General features: G+C 50.4%; 1 protein-coding gene across 4 annotated transcripts in view; it reads left to right on the top strand.

Moving 5' to 3' along the window:
* The first annotated feature begins 3918 nt into the window (after positions 1-3918).
* LOC119956435 (carnitine O-palmitoyltransferase 1, liver isoform-like) overlaps positions 3919-15667 on the top strand; it is a 117637-nt gene continuing 105888 nt past the window's right edge. For 2 of the 4 annotated variants that reach the window (XM_038783658.1, XM_038783659.1), the window contains exon 1: positions 5937-6063. The gene's annotated coding sequence lies outside the window, so the exon portion shown is untranslated. Of the gene's footprint in view, positions 4004-5935; positions 6064-15667 lie in introns of those variants that run through there. The other 2 variants (XM_038783656.1, XM_038783655.1) reach the window with 2 other exon arrangements.

Consider the following 15667-nt stretch of genomic DNA (forward strand, 5'->3'; position numbering starts at 1 on the left):
AATATTCTGACCTCCTCCCGTTTGTTACCACACTTGCCATCGGAGCTGAATAGAGCAGTTTTACCCACTTGATAAATCCCTCCCCAAACCCAAACCTTTCCAACGTCTCCCACAAGTATTCCCACTCCACCCTGTCAAATGCCTTCTCCGCGTCCAGCGCTACCACTATCTCCGCCTCCCCTTCCACTGCTGGCATCATAATCACATTTAACAATCTCCGAACATTTGTGTTAAGTTGGCGTCCCTTCACGAACCCCGTCTGGTCTTCATGGACTACCCCTGGCACACAGTCCTCTATCCTGGTTGCCAGGACCTTTGCTAACAGCTTGGCATCTACATTTAAGAGGGAGATAGGCCTGTAGGACCAGCACTGGACCGGGTCCTTGTCCCGCTTCAAAATCAAGGAGATCAGGGCCTGCGACATTGTTGGAGGCAGAACCCCCCCCCTCGCGCGCCTCATTGAAGGCTCGCACCAGCACTGGACCCACCAAGTCCACAAATTTCCTGTAAAACTCCACCGGGAACCCATCCGGCCCCGGCGCCTTCCCCGCCTGCATCTGGCCTATCCCTTTAATTAGCTCCTGCAGCTCTATCGGCGCCCCCAACCCTTCCACCAGCTCCTCCTGTACCTTTGGGAACCCCAATTTGTCGAGAAAGTTCTTCATTCCCCCTCTCCTCTTCGGCGGTTCAGACCTATACAATTCCCTATAGAAGTCCCTAAAGACCCTATTCACCTCTTGCCCCTTCTGCACTACATCCCCACCCCTCTCTCTCACTCCCCCAATCTCTCTGGCTGCATCTCGCTTACGAAGCTGGTGTGCCAGCATCCTGCTCGCCTTTTCCCCGTACTCATACGCCGCACCCTGCGCCCTTCTCCACTGCATTTCCGCCTTCCTAGTGGTCAGTAGGTCGAACCTGGCCTGCAAGCTACGCCGCTCCCTTAATAGCCCCTCCTCTGGCGCCGCCGCATATTTCCTATCTACTTCTAGGAGCTCCCCCACCAGCCTCTCCCTTTCCTGCCTCTCCTTCCTCTCTCTGTGTGCCCTTATGGAGATCAGCTCTCCTCTAATCACTGCTTTCAAGGCCTCCCAGACCGTCCCCACCTGCACCTCACCTGTGTCATTCGTACCCAGGTAGTTCTCAATGCCCGTTCTCACCCTTCTGCACACCTCTTCGTCCGCCAACAGCCCTACATCCAGGCGCCACAACGGGCGTTGGTCCCGCGCCTCCCCCATGTCCACGTCCACCCAATGTGGTGCATGGTCCGATATCGCAATGGCCGAGTACTCCGTGTCCTGCACTCTCGGCATCAGCCCCCTGTTCAATACGAAAAAATCGATCCTAGAGTACACTCTGTGGACGTGGGAGAAAAAAGAATACTCCCTCGCCCTAGGCCTACCAAATCTCCATGGGTCTACCCCTCCCATCTGCTCCATGAACCCCCTTAACACCTCTGCCGCTGCCGGCCTCCTATTCGTCCTGGAACTCGATCTATCCAGCCCAGGGTCTAACACCGTATTAAAGTCCCCTCCCATGATCAGGCCCCCTGCCTCCAGTCCCGGGATGAGGCCCAGCAGGCGCCTCATAAAACCCGCGTCGTCCCAGTTCGGGGCATACACATTTACCAGTACCACACTCTCTCCCTGCAGCCTACCCCTCACCATCACGTACCTGCCCTCCTTGTCTGCCACCACCTCTGCCGCCACAAACGACACTCTCTTTCCCACCAAAATCGCCACCCCCCGGTTCTTGATATCCAAGCCTGAGTGGAACACCTGTCCCACCCACCCCCTTCTCAGGCGGACCTGATCTGCTACCCTCAAATGAGTCTCCTGCAGCATTGCTACATCAGCCTTCAGTCCCTTCAGGTGTGAGAAGACCCTTGATCTCTTGACCGGCCCATTCAGCCCCCTTACGTTCCACGTGATCAATCGGGTCGCAGAGCGACCCGTCCCTACTCCCTGTCGATTAGCCATGTCTTGTCCCTTGCTCGCCCCGGGTCATCCCTTCTTTTCTGACCCGCTTCCCATAGCGATGGCCCCCCCCCCCCCCACCCCCCCCGGCTCTCCCCTTCTCGTCCCTGGTCTTTCTAGCAGCAACCCGGTGCATTTGCCTTCTTAACTGCCGACTGAACCTGCACATTAACCTTGCGAATCGTGAACAAGGACTCCCAAGTCCCTTCTGTGCTTCTGATTTCCTAAGCATTTCCCCATCTATGCCGAAACTCGTCCTTCCAAAGTGCATAACCTCACACTTTTCCACATTGTATTTAATTTGCCACTTCATTGCCCACTCTCCGAGCTTATCCAAGTCCTTCTGCAGCCCCCTTGCTTCCTCAATACTACCTGTCCCTCTACAGATCTTTGTATCATCTGCAAACTTAACAGTGCCTTCAGTACCTTCTTCCAGATCATTAATGTATGTTGTGAAAAGTTGTGGTCCCAGCACAGATGCCTGAGGCATATCACTAGTCACCGGCTGCCATCCTGAAAAAGACCCCTTTATCCCCACTCTTTGCCTTCTGCCAGTCAGCCAATCGTCTATCGATGCCAGGATCTTACCCTCAACACCATGGGCGTTTAACTTATTTAACAGTCTCCTATGCGGCACCTTGTCAAAGGCCTTCTGGAAATCTAAATAAATCACGTCCACTGATTCTCCTTGGTCTAACTTGCTTGTTACCTCCTCAAAGAACTCTTAACAGATTTGTCAGACACGACCTCCCTTTGACAAAGCCATGCTGACTCAGTCCAATTTTACCATGCACTTCAAGTGCTTCGCGATCTCATCTTTAATAACAGACTCCAAAATCTTAACAATGACCGAAGTCAGGCTAACCGGCCTATAATTTCCCGTCTTCTGCCTCCCTCCCTTCTTAAACAGTGGTGTTACATTAGCCACCTTCCAGTCCTCTGGGACCCTTTCTGCCTCCAGTGATTCCTGAAAGTTCATCACTAATGCCTCCACAATTTCCTCAGCTATCTCTTTTAAGACCTTGTGTGTAGTCCATCCTCTGTCCACTCCTTCCCTTGTCCCTCACCCTCTGTCCACTCCTTCCCTTGTCCCTCACCCTCTGTCCACTCCTCCCCTTGTCCCTCACCCTCTGTCCACTCCTCTCCTTGTCCCTCAATCTCTGTCCACTTCTCCCCTCACTCTGTCGACTCCTCCCGTCCATCACTGTCAACTCCTCCCCGTCCCTCACCCACTGTCCACTCATCCCCTTGACCCTTTGTCCATTCCTCTTTTTCCCTCACTCTCCACTCCTCCCTGTCCCTCCTCTGTCCACGCCTCTCACTGTCCATCACTCACTGTCCACTCCTCCCCTCATCCCTCACTCTCTATCCACTTCTCCCCTCACTCTCTGTCCACTCCTCCCCTGTTCCTCACTCTCTGTCCGCTCCTCCCGTCCCTCACTCTATGTCCACTCCTCCCTTGTCCCTCACTCTCTGTCTACCTCCCTGCACTCCTGGCCCTTACTCTGTCCCTCATGCTGTGTCCACTCCCTTCACTCTGTCTTCTCCTCCACGTCTCTCACCCTCTGCCGACTCCACCCTCTGCCCACTCCACCCTCACTCTCGGCCCACTCCACTCTCTGTCCCTCACCTCCCCCTGTCCCTCACCTCCCCCTGTCCTTCACCCCTAGCTCCTCACCCCCTGTCTCTCACTCTTTCTCCAGTCCCTCACCCCTGCCCCTCACTCCCCGTGCCCCCTGCCCCTCACTCCCCGTGCCCCCTGCCCCTCACTCCCCGTGCCCCCTGCCCCTCACTCCCCGTGCCCCCTGCCCCTCACTCCCCGTGCCCCCTGCCCCTCACTCCCCGTGCCCCCTGCCCCTCACTCCCCGTGCCCTGTGCCCCCTGCCCCTCCTCGCGCTCCGCCTCCTGTGACGTGCACGCGGCTGGGCTCGGGCCGCCCAGTGACGTCAGGCGCGGTCAGCTGACGGTTTGGCGCGAGCCGCCCGAGCGGGAGGAGCGCGAGCGGAGCGGCCGGCAGAGCCGGGCCGGGGGTAAGTCAGAGTGAGGGAGGCGGCGGCGGCGGCGGCGGCGGCGGCAATGGCAATGGGTTATCCCTGTGCGGGGGAGCTGGCAGAGTGAGGGGGAAAGAGAGGAGGAGGAGGAGGGGCGGGGCGAGAGGGAGGGGCGGGGCGAGAGGGAGGGGCGGGGCGAGAGGGAGGGGCGGGGCGAGAGGGAGGGGCGGGGCGAGAGGGAAGGGTGGGGCGAGAGGGAAGGGCGGGGCGAGAGGGAAGGGCGGGGCGAGAGGGAAGGGCGGGGCGAGAGGGAAGGGCGGGGCGAGAGGGAAGGGCGGGGCGAGAGGGAAGGGCGGGGCGAGAGAGAAGGGAGGACAACGTGAGGGGGAGGGGCCAGGTGAGGGGGCGGGACCAGTGTGGGGAGGGGCCAGAAGGAAGGGTGGGGCCAGAGTGAGGTGTGGCCAGTGAGGGGTACGGGGCCAGAGTGTGGGGGTGGGGCCAGAGTGATTGGAGGGGAGGTGCGTGGCCAGTGCGATTTTTGGGGCCAGTGCGATTTTGGGTGCAGAGGAATGGGACGTGTAGGGCCAGAGTGTAGAGGCTAGGCCAGGAATGAGATTGGGAGAGTGAGGGAGGGGCATCATTAATGGGGTGTGGCCAAAGAGGGAGGGGCTCCTTTTATTGGGTGGAGAAAGTGGGAGGGGCTCCAGTGAGTGGGTTGATCCAGAGAGAAGGGGATAGGCTTTGACTGAGGGTGGAGGAGTTAGTGAGGCGTGGAGCATGCATGAATACTGCCAGAGTGATGGAGAGGCATCTGTTGGTTAGGGTGTGCACGAGAAGGGAAGAACTCAATGGTGTCAGGGCCTTGGAGGTGTGGGGGAGGTTTGCTGAGGCCAGATGCTGAGTTCGGGAGAGTTCGGGCCAGAGATAGAGGGACATGTGCTCAGGATAGGAGTTTCATTGAATTGAGGGACCACAGCAAGTGGAAGGGTCAGAGGGAAGGAGCTGTCCTCTGAGGATTCAGGTCTTGGTGAGGGGAAGGGAGAAACTGGGGGCAACCTCAGAGGGGAAAAGGGGGAATTGAGGGAGTGTCTCTCAATGAGTAGGTGATAATGAGGATGGGAAATTTTCTTTTATTTCCTTTTCTTTCATGAACCTAATGATCTGTTGAGCTGCTCATAGAAAAATACTTTTCACTGTATCTTGGTACACGTGACAATAAATAAATCGAATCCAAATCCAAAATGCCACAGGGCAAGCATGACACATGATGATATTGGGCAGTTCAACTGAACAGATTAACAGAAAGTAACCAAGGGACAAATTAAAAGAGGCTACTCCTAGTAGGAGCCAACCCAAGAATAAGAAAAGTGAAACAGAAACTTAGAATCATCAAGTCAACATGTCCAAATAAAGAGTTGATAAAGCAATACAACCCCTACGTTGCCCACTGAGCATGGAAGGCCTCGAGTGTGCCCGTGGACACCGCATGCTTCCACCCGGGGACACCCGGCCGCGAATGAAGCCGCAGAATAGGGGCAGACAGTCCGGTCCGACGACCCCCTAGATCGCCCGCTGCCTGGACCTGTTAATGACAAGTTTTGGCAGGAGTAGGATCAAGAGGAGGTCCTCTGCCTTCCCTGCCCCTCCCCGCACCGGATGCCTGTAGATCAGGAGCGTGGGGCTAAAGTGTAAATAAAACTTTAACAGCAACATTGTTAAGAAACTGAAAATGCAGTGCATGACGTACTGACACAAGGTCATGGATCCTGAGAAAACCAATCCAGGAGTAATAATTGGTCATTGACTGAGAGTGTCACATGGATAGAAAGATGAGGTAGACAAGTCACAGACAGAGCTGTGACAAAAGGGATGGGTCACAGACTTAGAGAAATGACAGGGGAGGAGTGCTGAGTGTTGGGTCATAAAGGAGTGACAGAGGATGTGAGTCATAGACTGAGAGAGAGAGGGGGGGTGACTGGGGAGACAAACTGGGGGTCAGGAGGCTGTGCCATCAATGAGGGAGGTGGAAGTTAGAGTGGAAAGGATTTTGGAGTAACAAGGCACAGCGGATAAATGGAAGAGAGACCGAAAGCTAACAGGTGAGTTTCACGGGTTTGTAGATACTCCAAAATTCTTCACCAAGAGAGCGGTTCTACCCTGGGGAGTAGCAGAGGCAAATAACATAGATTAATTTAATGGAAGCTAGAGAAGTGCTTGAGGGAGAAAGGGATAGAAAGATATGTTATTGGGGTGAAATGAAGTGGATTATGAAGGAGGGTTATGAGGAATATAAACACTGGTTCTAGATCTGTTGTTGAGCTGAATGTTAATGCACTGTAAACACTTTGTATGTCTCTGAAGAATAAATCTTTCTTTGTCACGTAAATTGTCTGTTTGAAGTATGAAAACATGAGGCAGAATGATTTTGTCCTTCTAAATTTGGATTGTGTCATCAGCGAAGATCTGCATAATATAACTGATGACGATAGCCTTATTTTCTTTTCCTGTGCAGTTACTGCCAGTTTTGGACAGACTCAAATGGAAATTGAGTACAGTATTTACATCCATCAGCTAATAAGGGCAGGCTGTAGGTGTAGACTTGAATGGAAAACTGACTCGAAGCCAAATTTAAAACAATTAAATGGGAGTGTCACAGTAGGAGAATTTAAATTCTGAAAGATCTTGTCAAGCCTCAGAAAGTGTTTTAAACCTATTCAGAAAATCACAGAATAATAAAGGACAGAAGAGGCCCTTTGGCCCATCGAGTCTGCACCAGCGCATGAAAGACACCTGACCTGCCTACCTAAACCCATTTGCCAGTATTTGGCCCATAGCCATGAATGTTATGATGTGCCGTGCTCATCCAGGTACTTTTTAAAGGATGTGAGGCTGAAAGGGAGTTGGTGACCATGGAACTATGTGTTGGGCCTTGTTTATGCTTCGCAAGGTACTGCAGTGGTTGGCCATTGCCTTCTGCAGTTGGCTGACCAAGAAACTCTCCTCTTACCACCTGCTATAGGCGCTTTGGAAGGATTCACAGGTGGATAATGAATCTGTAACCTAGTTATGAACAATTTCTGTGGTCATCAAGTCCTGGGTGTGGGACTAGAAACTGGAGCTTCTGGCTCAGAGGACAGGACACTATCCACTGCATCATAAGACCTCCCGTCACTTTGAATAATGAACTGAATACATACTCATTTGAAATGAACACCGCTTCTAACCTTAATTCCTGTCATTGCTGAATGTGCTGAGACACAAACCCATTCTGATGTGCTGGGACATCCATTATCCTATAAAACTGTTGCAATCTGGTTTAGCACAGGTCTAAAGAGCTGGCTTTTAAAGCAGACCAAGGCAGGTTCAATTCCCGTACCAGCCTCCCCGAACAAGCGCTGGAATGTGGCGACCAGGGACTTTTCACAGTAACTTCATTTGAAGCCATGCGACAATAAGCGATTTTCATTTCATTTTCATACAGGTGAGGTACATGTGCGCAATGCAGCAATTTGGGAGGATTGAATATTACACAAAGAGTTAATTCCCAGAGTTACGGTATCATAGTGACTCCAATTTAAAAGTCATTTATTATCTATAAAGCGCATTGGAACATCCTGAGATTGCACAAGGCACAAGTCTATCTGTCTTTTTATTAAATGCAGCGATAAAAACATAAGTTATTTTTATCCCCAAATGCGTAAAAAATTCCTTACAAAACCGTAATACTGAAAATCCGGAATTACCTGAAGTCTGGATAGCTCAAATATTTGCTTCGGGGCAGCATGGCGACGCAGTGGTTAGCACTGCTGTCTCACGTCACCGGGGACCCGGGTTCGATCCCAGCCCAGGGTCACTGTCCATATGCCGTTTGCACATTCTCCCCGTGTCTGCGTGGGTCACACCCCCTGAACTCAAAAAGATATGCAGGGTGGGTGGATTGGCCACGCTAAATTGCCCCTCAATTGGGAAAAAAAGAATTGGGTACTCTAAATTCATTTTTTAAAAACTGAAATATTTGTTTATTTGTCTGATTGGCAATTCTTCCTCCACTCATTGATCAATATTTTAATCAAATGTAATGAAATGTTGCTGCACTGGCAGTCACAACTGCTTGGGCAGGTGGTAGCGTCGTAATCCAGAGACCCAGGCTAATGCTGTGGGGAAAGTCTTCACATCCTATGACGGCTGGTGCAACCGAAGTTCGGTTAATAAAAAATCTGGAATATCAAGTAGTCTCAATAATAGTGACCATGAAGCCATTATTGATTATCATTAAAAATGCATCTGGTTCACTGACGTCCTTTAGGGAAGGAAATCTACCAACCATACCTGGTCTGGCCTGCATGTGACTGACTCCAGAACCACAGTAATATGGATGACTCTTGCCTGCCTTTTGGAATGGGTTAACAAACCACACAATTCTAGGGCAATTAGCCAGTGACACCCCCATACCATGAAAAAAGAAATATCAGTCCAACCTACTCCCAGTAATTGGCTGATAGTTTCAGTACCAAGAAAAATGGCACTTTAAAACACTCTGCTGTTTAAATTAACAGTAAGAAGTCTTACAACACCAGGTTAAAGTCCAACAGGTTTGTTTCAAATCACTAGCTTTCGGAGCACTGTTTAGGTGAATTCATCTGAGGAAGGAGCTGTGCTAGTGTTTGAAACAAACATGTTGGACTTTAACGTGGTGTTGTAAGACCGGTGCTCACCCCAATCCAATGCCGGCATCTCCACATTACATAGTACTACATAGAATTTACAGTGCAGAAGGAGGCCATTCAGCCCATCGAGTCTGCACCGGCTCTTGGAAAGAGCACCCTACCCAAGCCCATACCTCCACCCTACCGAATAACCCAGTAACCCCACCCAACATTAAGGGCAATTTGGACCCTAAGGGCAACTTAGCATAGCCAATCCACCTAACCTGCTTGTCTTTGGACTGTGGGAGGAAACCGGAGCACCCGGAGGAAACCCACGCACACACGGGGAGAACGCGCAGACTCCACACAGACAGTGACCCAAGCCGGGATTCAAACCTGGGACCCTGGAGCTGTGAAGCATTTGTGCTATCCACAATGCTACCGTTCATGTTTAAATTAAGGCACTGCTAGGTAGAGAGACTGGAGAAGTCTTTCAGAACATCAGAATTTGTGTGGGCAAGTAACCTCTTACAGTAGTTAGATGTTCATTGTGCTGAAATTTTAGTTAATTAAATGAACTTGATCTAGACCACTTGGACAGGTTACGATTAATTTATTGTGAAGTGACTCTGGTAAACAGTGGAGTATCGCAGTGACTTGGAGGAGGAGAAGCAGACAGAGAAAGTTGATTGGGAGATAAGTAGATACTTGTGTAACTTGAAGATGATTGAATTTATCAAGTAGTATCAGAGATATTGCGGTAGCCAAGGACCCCAAGTAAGATTTCCGATGGACTCAGAATCACATAGACAGAAGTAGACCACTTAGTTCATCAAGGTCATTCAAGTGTATCGCCAATTCTCTTCTGAAAGTTGCTCTGGGATCTGTGTCCTCTCCGTCCTGATCCTTCTGCCACTAGAAACAATTCATCCTTATTTACTCTATTTAAACCCTTCATAATTTAAAACACCTCTCTCAAACCTTTTCATAATCACCATTGCTCGAAGAACAATCCCAGCTTTTCTGCAGCTCCACATAACTGCTGTCCCCCATTAAATCATAGAGTGGCCCCACAGAAGGGTCCATTGGCCCGTATTGTCCACGCCGACCCAAGGACACCCAGATGCCCATTCTAATCCCATTTTATTGCACATGGCCCATAGCCCTACACCTTACAGCACTTAAGGTGCAGATCCAGGTACTATTTTATTTTGTAAAATATTTTATTAAGGCATTTGTGATTTTATAACAATAACAGTAAACCATATACAAACAACTATAAACATAGTGCAACGATCCTCTACCTCCCTCACAGATCCCACCTTCCTAGAACAGTAATCTAGACTAACCCCCCCCCCTTTCTGCTGATAGTTAATTTTTTTCTGAAGAAGTCGACAACGGCTGCCACCTCCGGAAGAACCCTAGCATGTCAGGCGAACTTGATTTTCTCAAGACTGAGAAAGCCAGCTATGTCATTGACCCAGATCTCTGATTTCGGGGGCTTTGAGTCCCTCCACGCTAACAGTATCCGTCTCCGGGCTACCAGGGAGGCAAAGGCCAAGACGTCACCCTCTCTCGCCCCCTGGACACCCGGGTCCTCCGACACTACAAAAATTACCACCCTTTTTAACACCATGGACATGACATTATGCCTGTACCACCAGCTCAGGCAGCGAATTCCAGACACCCACTGCGTAAAAAAGCATTTCTTCATGTCCCCTTTAATCCTTCTGCCACTTAGCTTGAATCTCATGATCCCTAGTTTTTGAACTGTTTTTCAATAGTTATCTCTATAAAGGTAAAGTCGCCATAGTCCTGGGTGACCATAGCTGCTTTCCCTTTAAGCGGGGAGAGCTCACTGGTGGTGATTTAACCTGTTCGTCACCGCACCTCAGGTAAGGGGCGAGGTTGAGGATAACCTCAGCCGGTACTGGAATTGAACCCGTACTGTTAGCCTCGCTCTGTATCTCAAACTAGCAGTTCAGCCAACTGAGCTAAGTTGAAAGAACCAGACTCACTTTAGGTACCTGGGGGTGCAGGTTGCCCGGGAGTGGGGAAGGGCTCTGCAGGTACAACATTCCTAGTTTGGTGGGGAGAGTGAAAGCTGATCTAGCAAGGTGGGATGGTCTCCCTCTGTCACTGGCGGGTCGGGTACAGGCAGTTAAAATGAACGTGTTGCCGCGATTTCTGTTTATTTTCCAATGCCTGCCGATATTCCTGCCAAAGATTTTTTTTTAGAGAGATTGAAGTGGTGATTACCTCGTTCATATGAGGAGGGAAGGTGGCCAGAGGCAAAAAGGTGCTGCTACAGAGGGGAAGGCAGGCAGGGGGTTTGGGTCTCCCGAACCTGATGTATTACTACTGGGCGGCGAATGTGGACAAGGTGCAGAGCTGGGTCAGAGGGATTGATTCCCAGTGGGTCAGATGGAAGAGAGTTTGTGCAGGGGGTCAGGATGAAAGCACTATCAATACAGTAGTCCCCCTTTATAACGCGGGTGTTGGGGTCCAAGACAGCCATCCGAGCCGCGGATATATCCACGATGGGGGTTTTAAATTTATTTTTAAATCTATGCATGCGCTTCCCATTGTGAGTCTACGGGGGGGCGGGGGGAGAGGTCAGACCCCCGTAGACTCACAATGGGAAGCGCAAGCATAGTTTTAAAATAAATTTAAAACAAGCACTGCTGCATTTTTAACAACTTAAAAGTTGGATTGGAGGGAGAGAGCAGCCGGCAGTGTCAATTTCAGCGGCCGGCTGATTGTTTCAGTGAGAGAGCAGCTTCCCTCTCCAGATCGAAGTGAGCCGGCCGCTGAAATTGACACTGCCGGCTGCTCTCTCCCTCCAATCCAACTTTTAAGTTTTAATGTTTCTGATTGGAGGGAGAGAGCAGCCGGCAGTGTCAATTTCAGCGGCCGGCTCACTTTGATCCGGAGAGGGAAGCTGACAGTTGGGGTCCATAAGCCCCCCGCCGTATATCGCGAACCGCGATATTGCGGAGCGCGGTATAACGGGGGACTACTGTAGCGCCGCTCCCGATGGCCCTGGGGAAATACTCAGGGAGTTCGGTAATAACAGCTTTGCTGAGAATTTGGAGGCGGTTTCACCAACACTTCGGGTTGGGGGCAGGTTCAAGGGAAATGCCGATTTGGGGGAACCACAGATTTGAGCCAGGGACGTGGGATGGAAATTTTCGGAAATGGGAGAAGGGAATTAAGACACTAAAAGATTTGTTTCCTCGGGGTCGATTTGCAGGATTGAAGGAGCTGGAAGTGAAGTATGGGCTAGAGCAAGGGGAAGTGTTTAGATACATGCAGGTTCGAGATTTTGCCAGAAAGGAGATACGAAGCTTCCTGATGGAGCAGGCCTCCACATTGCTGGAGGAGGTGCTGACGACAGGGGGGCTAGTGAAGGGGGAAGTGTCAGCGGTGTACAGAGCTATTTTGGAAGAGAAGAAGGCACCACTGGAAGGGATCAAAGCGAAGTGGGAGGAAGAATTGGGAGAGGATTTGGAGGAGGAGTTCTGGTGTGAGGTGCTCCGGAGAGTGAACGCCTCCACCTCGTACACTAGGTTGGGGCTGATACAGCTGAAGGTGGTGTACAGAGCGCACCTCACGAAGGCGAGGATGAGCCAATTTTTTGAAGGATTAGAAGATCTGTGTGAATGTTGCAGGGGGGGGGGGGGGGGGGGCTAATTACGTACATATGGTTTGGTCGTGTCCAAAGCTAGAGGATTACTGGAGGGAGGTTTTTAGGGTAATTTCTAAAGTGGTGCATGTGAAACTGGACCCGGGCCCCCGGGAGGCTATATTCGGAGTGTCGGACCAGCTAGGGTTGGAAACAGGTGTGGAGGCAGATATCGTAGCCTTCGCCTTGTTGATCACCTGAAGGTGGATGCTGATGAGTTGCAGAGCAACCTCTCCACCCTGTGCCCTGGCGTGGCGGGGGGACCTGTTGAAATTCTTGACTTGAGAAGGTTAAGTTTGAACTGAGGGGAAGCTCGGAGGGGTTCTACAATTCATGGGCATTATTCATTATGCACTTTCAAGAACAGGATAACATCGAACATTAGTTATGGGGGGTGGGGGGGAGGGTTAGGGGGAGGGGCGGTGTGTGTTGATGGCGACTATGGGTGATTCCTGATTCCTTTTTGTCATTTGTTTGTGTGAACATGCGGGCTATTGTTTGGGGTTGGTGGGAGGATGGTACCGTTGTTATTGATATGGGGATTGACATATTTGTTATTGATTATTGTTTATTGTTGGTGGCTGTATGTTTGAAAATGTGAAAAAGGGGAATAAAAATATATTTTTTAACAGTTTAAAGAAGCAGCCACTTTGTGAAGCCAGGGAGGTAGGTGGGTAGGATGGGGTTAATGATATGGGAGGAACTGGGTGCTCAGTGGGTAAAGTGGTCGGGGAGGAGTTTAGTTCGTCAGCGTGGGGTAAGGTGTCAATTAGGATGTGGAGAGGGGAGTTGGGGTTTCGGCCGGTAGTGGAGAGGTGGGGTTGTCGGGGGGAGGGGGGGGGGGTGGGTGTTGGGGGGGGTAGTCAGGGTGGTGGTGGTATCGAATGTGGGGGAAGTCGGTGGGGTATGGGATAGTTAGGAGGCGGGGAGAGTAATTGGGGTGCCCAATGGCAGGGTCAGGAGATAAGTTGCATTGGTGGTGGGGAGTAGTTTGGGGTCGAGAGGGCATTTGGGGTTGGGGTGCAGTCAGGTGGGGGGCACTTGGGAGGTTGGGTGGTAGCTTTGGGCCTGGTTTTAATTCTTCTAACTTTTTCTGGGTACCTGCTGTTATAAGACAGTCAGAACCAACTAAAGTTTGCTATTTAAATGGAAGTTTTAGATGGTTCCCATTCATTCCAGGGCAATAACCCAATGGAACTTTGAACTTCTTGGGCAATTTCAGGCGATCTGCCCCAATGTTGGAGGTTTCATGTTTATGTTGCTAGTCCACTAATCCATTATCACTAATGTGCAGTGTCTATGGGAGAGGGCTCTGAAGCAGGTTCTATTGGGTGAGTGGAGCATTCTTGCTGGACTACCTTCACAGGAACGTTATGTGCATTTTGGTACGCAAAGTGTTTGTCATGCTTGATAGTTTTAGGTCTGTGAATTTGAATATCTGAGATACTGTTTGGCAGAAAGTTGTCCTCTTAGCACGTGGCTAGTTGGAGCAAAGCATTTGACAACCAAGGAGTGCAGAATATTTATTTTAATTTTGGCTATGTGCCCACTAGAAGCTCTTTAACAAAACAAAGATTTGAAAAACCTGTTAATTGTTGACTTTTTGGTTTCTTTGTGATCACAAATTGACCCCTAACTTCAACAACATTGCTGTGTTTCTGTAGAGCTGAATTAACATGAATAGTGATGCTGCTACACTGTCAGCTCTGAGACACCCTCACACTATTCATTTTTGTTAATGTTTTTATGGATGCAATCTTAAACCAAGGCCCCATGCTCTGATGGATGTGAAAGATCCCCTGGCACTATTTTTGAAGAAGAGCAGGGGAGATCTCCCCTGTACCCTGACCAATATTTATCCCCCAGTTAACATTACAAAAAACAGATTATCTGGACAATATCACATTGTTTGTCGGAGCTGGTTGTGCACAAATTAACTGCTGTGTTGCCTATAATAGTTCCTGCACTTCATGGACTTGCACTAATGGGCGGCACGGTAGCACGGTGGTTAGCACTGTTGCTTCACAGCACTAGGGACCGGTGCGACTTCCGCCCCAGCCAAATTCCCGGCGCCGCAGAATTCGGCAGCTGGCGGGGGCAGGGTTCACGCCGCACCCCCGCGCCCCCCACCCCCCCCCCCCCCTGTGATTCTCCAACCTGGCTCACATACATGCGCCAACTCGCGCCGGCCGGCGGGGACCCTTCGGCGCCGGTTGGCGTGGGGCCAAGCCCCTTCCGCGCCGGCTGCGTGGCACGAATCACTCCGGCGCTGGCCTCGCCCCTGAAGGTGCGGAGGATTCCGCACCTTTGGGGCGGCCCGACGCCAGAGTGGTTCACACCACTCCTTCGCGCCAGAGGTGCCCGGCCCGCCGGTTTCCGAAGAATCCGGCCCAATGTCTTCCAATTTCATTACTCTAGACTCTTATTCTTTTCAACCTTGCTGGTATCTTGCACTGGGTTTTATTTTCATAGAGTCAGGAAGACTTCATGGACTTCAACAAAACGTCTCTCCTCCATTTCCGACACTCATTTTTTGCTTGCGGGGGAAGGGTGAGTGGTGTGAATCACACAGGGAGGAAACCTGGATTTAGTGGGGCTAATTGAACTTTGTGCTGAATTGAAACGGACTTCATCCTCACTGTTCCAAGGTGTGGGTGGTGTGGGTGCCATGAATTGATGGAGTAGATGTGAATGTTTGTTAAGGTCAGATAAGGTATGTTTAATATTATGATCTGCAGTTTTAAAATCCTCTTCTCTTTAAACTTTGGAGGGGGTGGGGAAACACACAAGCTGTCAGTAAGAGTTTTAAAAATCCACCATCTGCTGGACGGTTTCAATTGACTGGGCATGTGGTGTAGGTTAGAAAAATAAATGTAGGTCATTTTAAAATTTAAATTTTTCCAATTATTGAGCAATTTAGCGTGGCCAATCCCCTACTTTGCACATAGAGATCATAGATCATAAAATTACTACAGTGTAGAAGGAGGCCATTCGGCCCATCAAGTCTGCATTAGCCCTCTCTCAAAGAGCACCCTTCCTATGCCCCACCTAATCTTTTGAACACAGGCATAATTTACCATGGCCAATCTCCCTAATCTGCACATCTTTGGACTGTGGGAGGAAACTGGAGCACAGAAGGAAACCCACGCAGACATGGGGAGAATGTGCAAACTCCACACAGCAGTGACCCAGGGTCAGGATCGAACGCGGGCCCTTGGTGTCATGATGCAGCAGTGCTAACCACTGCGCCCCTTAGGTCATTTATGAATGTTCGGCTGAGTTTCAAAGCTAGTGTTAACTCAGCAGGGGGTTGGTAGTTCATAGTATGATTGTCACTTTAAAAAGGCTGTTAAACGATTGGCTGTCTTTGTG

Source organism: Scyliorhinus canicula, chromosome 23, assembly GCF_902713615.1.
Source record: "Scyliorhinus canicula chromosome 23, sScyCan1.1, whole genome shotgun sequence".
Classification (NCBI taxonomy): domain Eukaryota; kingdom Metazoa; phylum Chordata; class Chondrichthyes; order Carcharhiniformes; family Scyliorhinidae; genus Scyliorhinus; species Scyliorhinus canicula.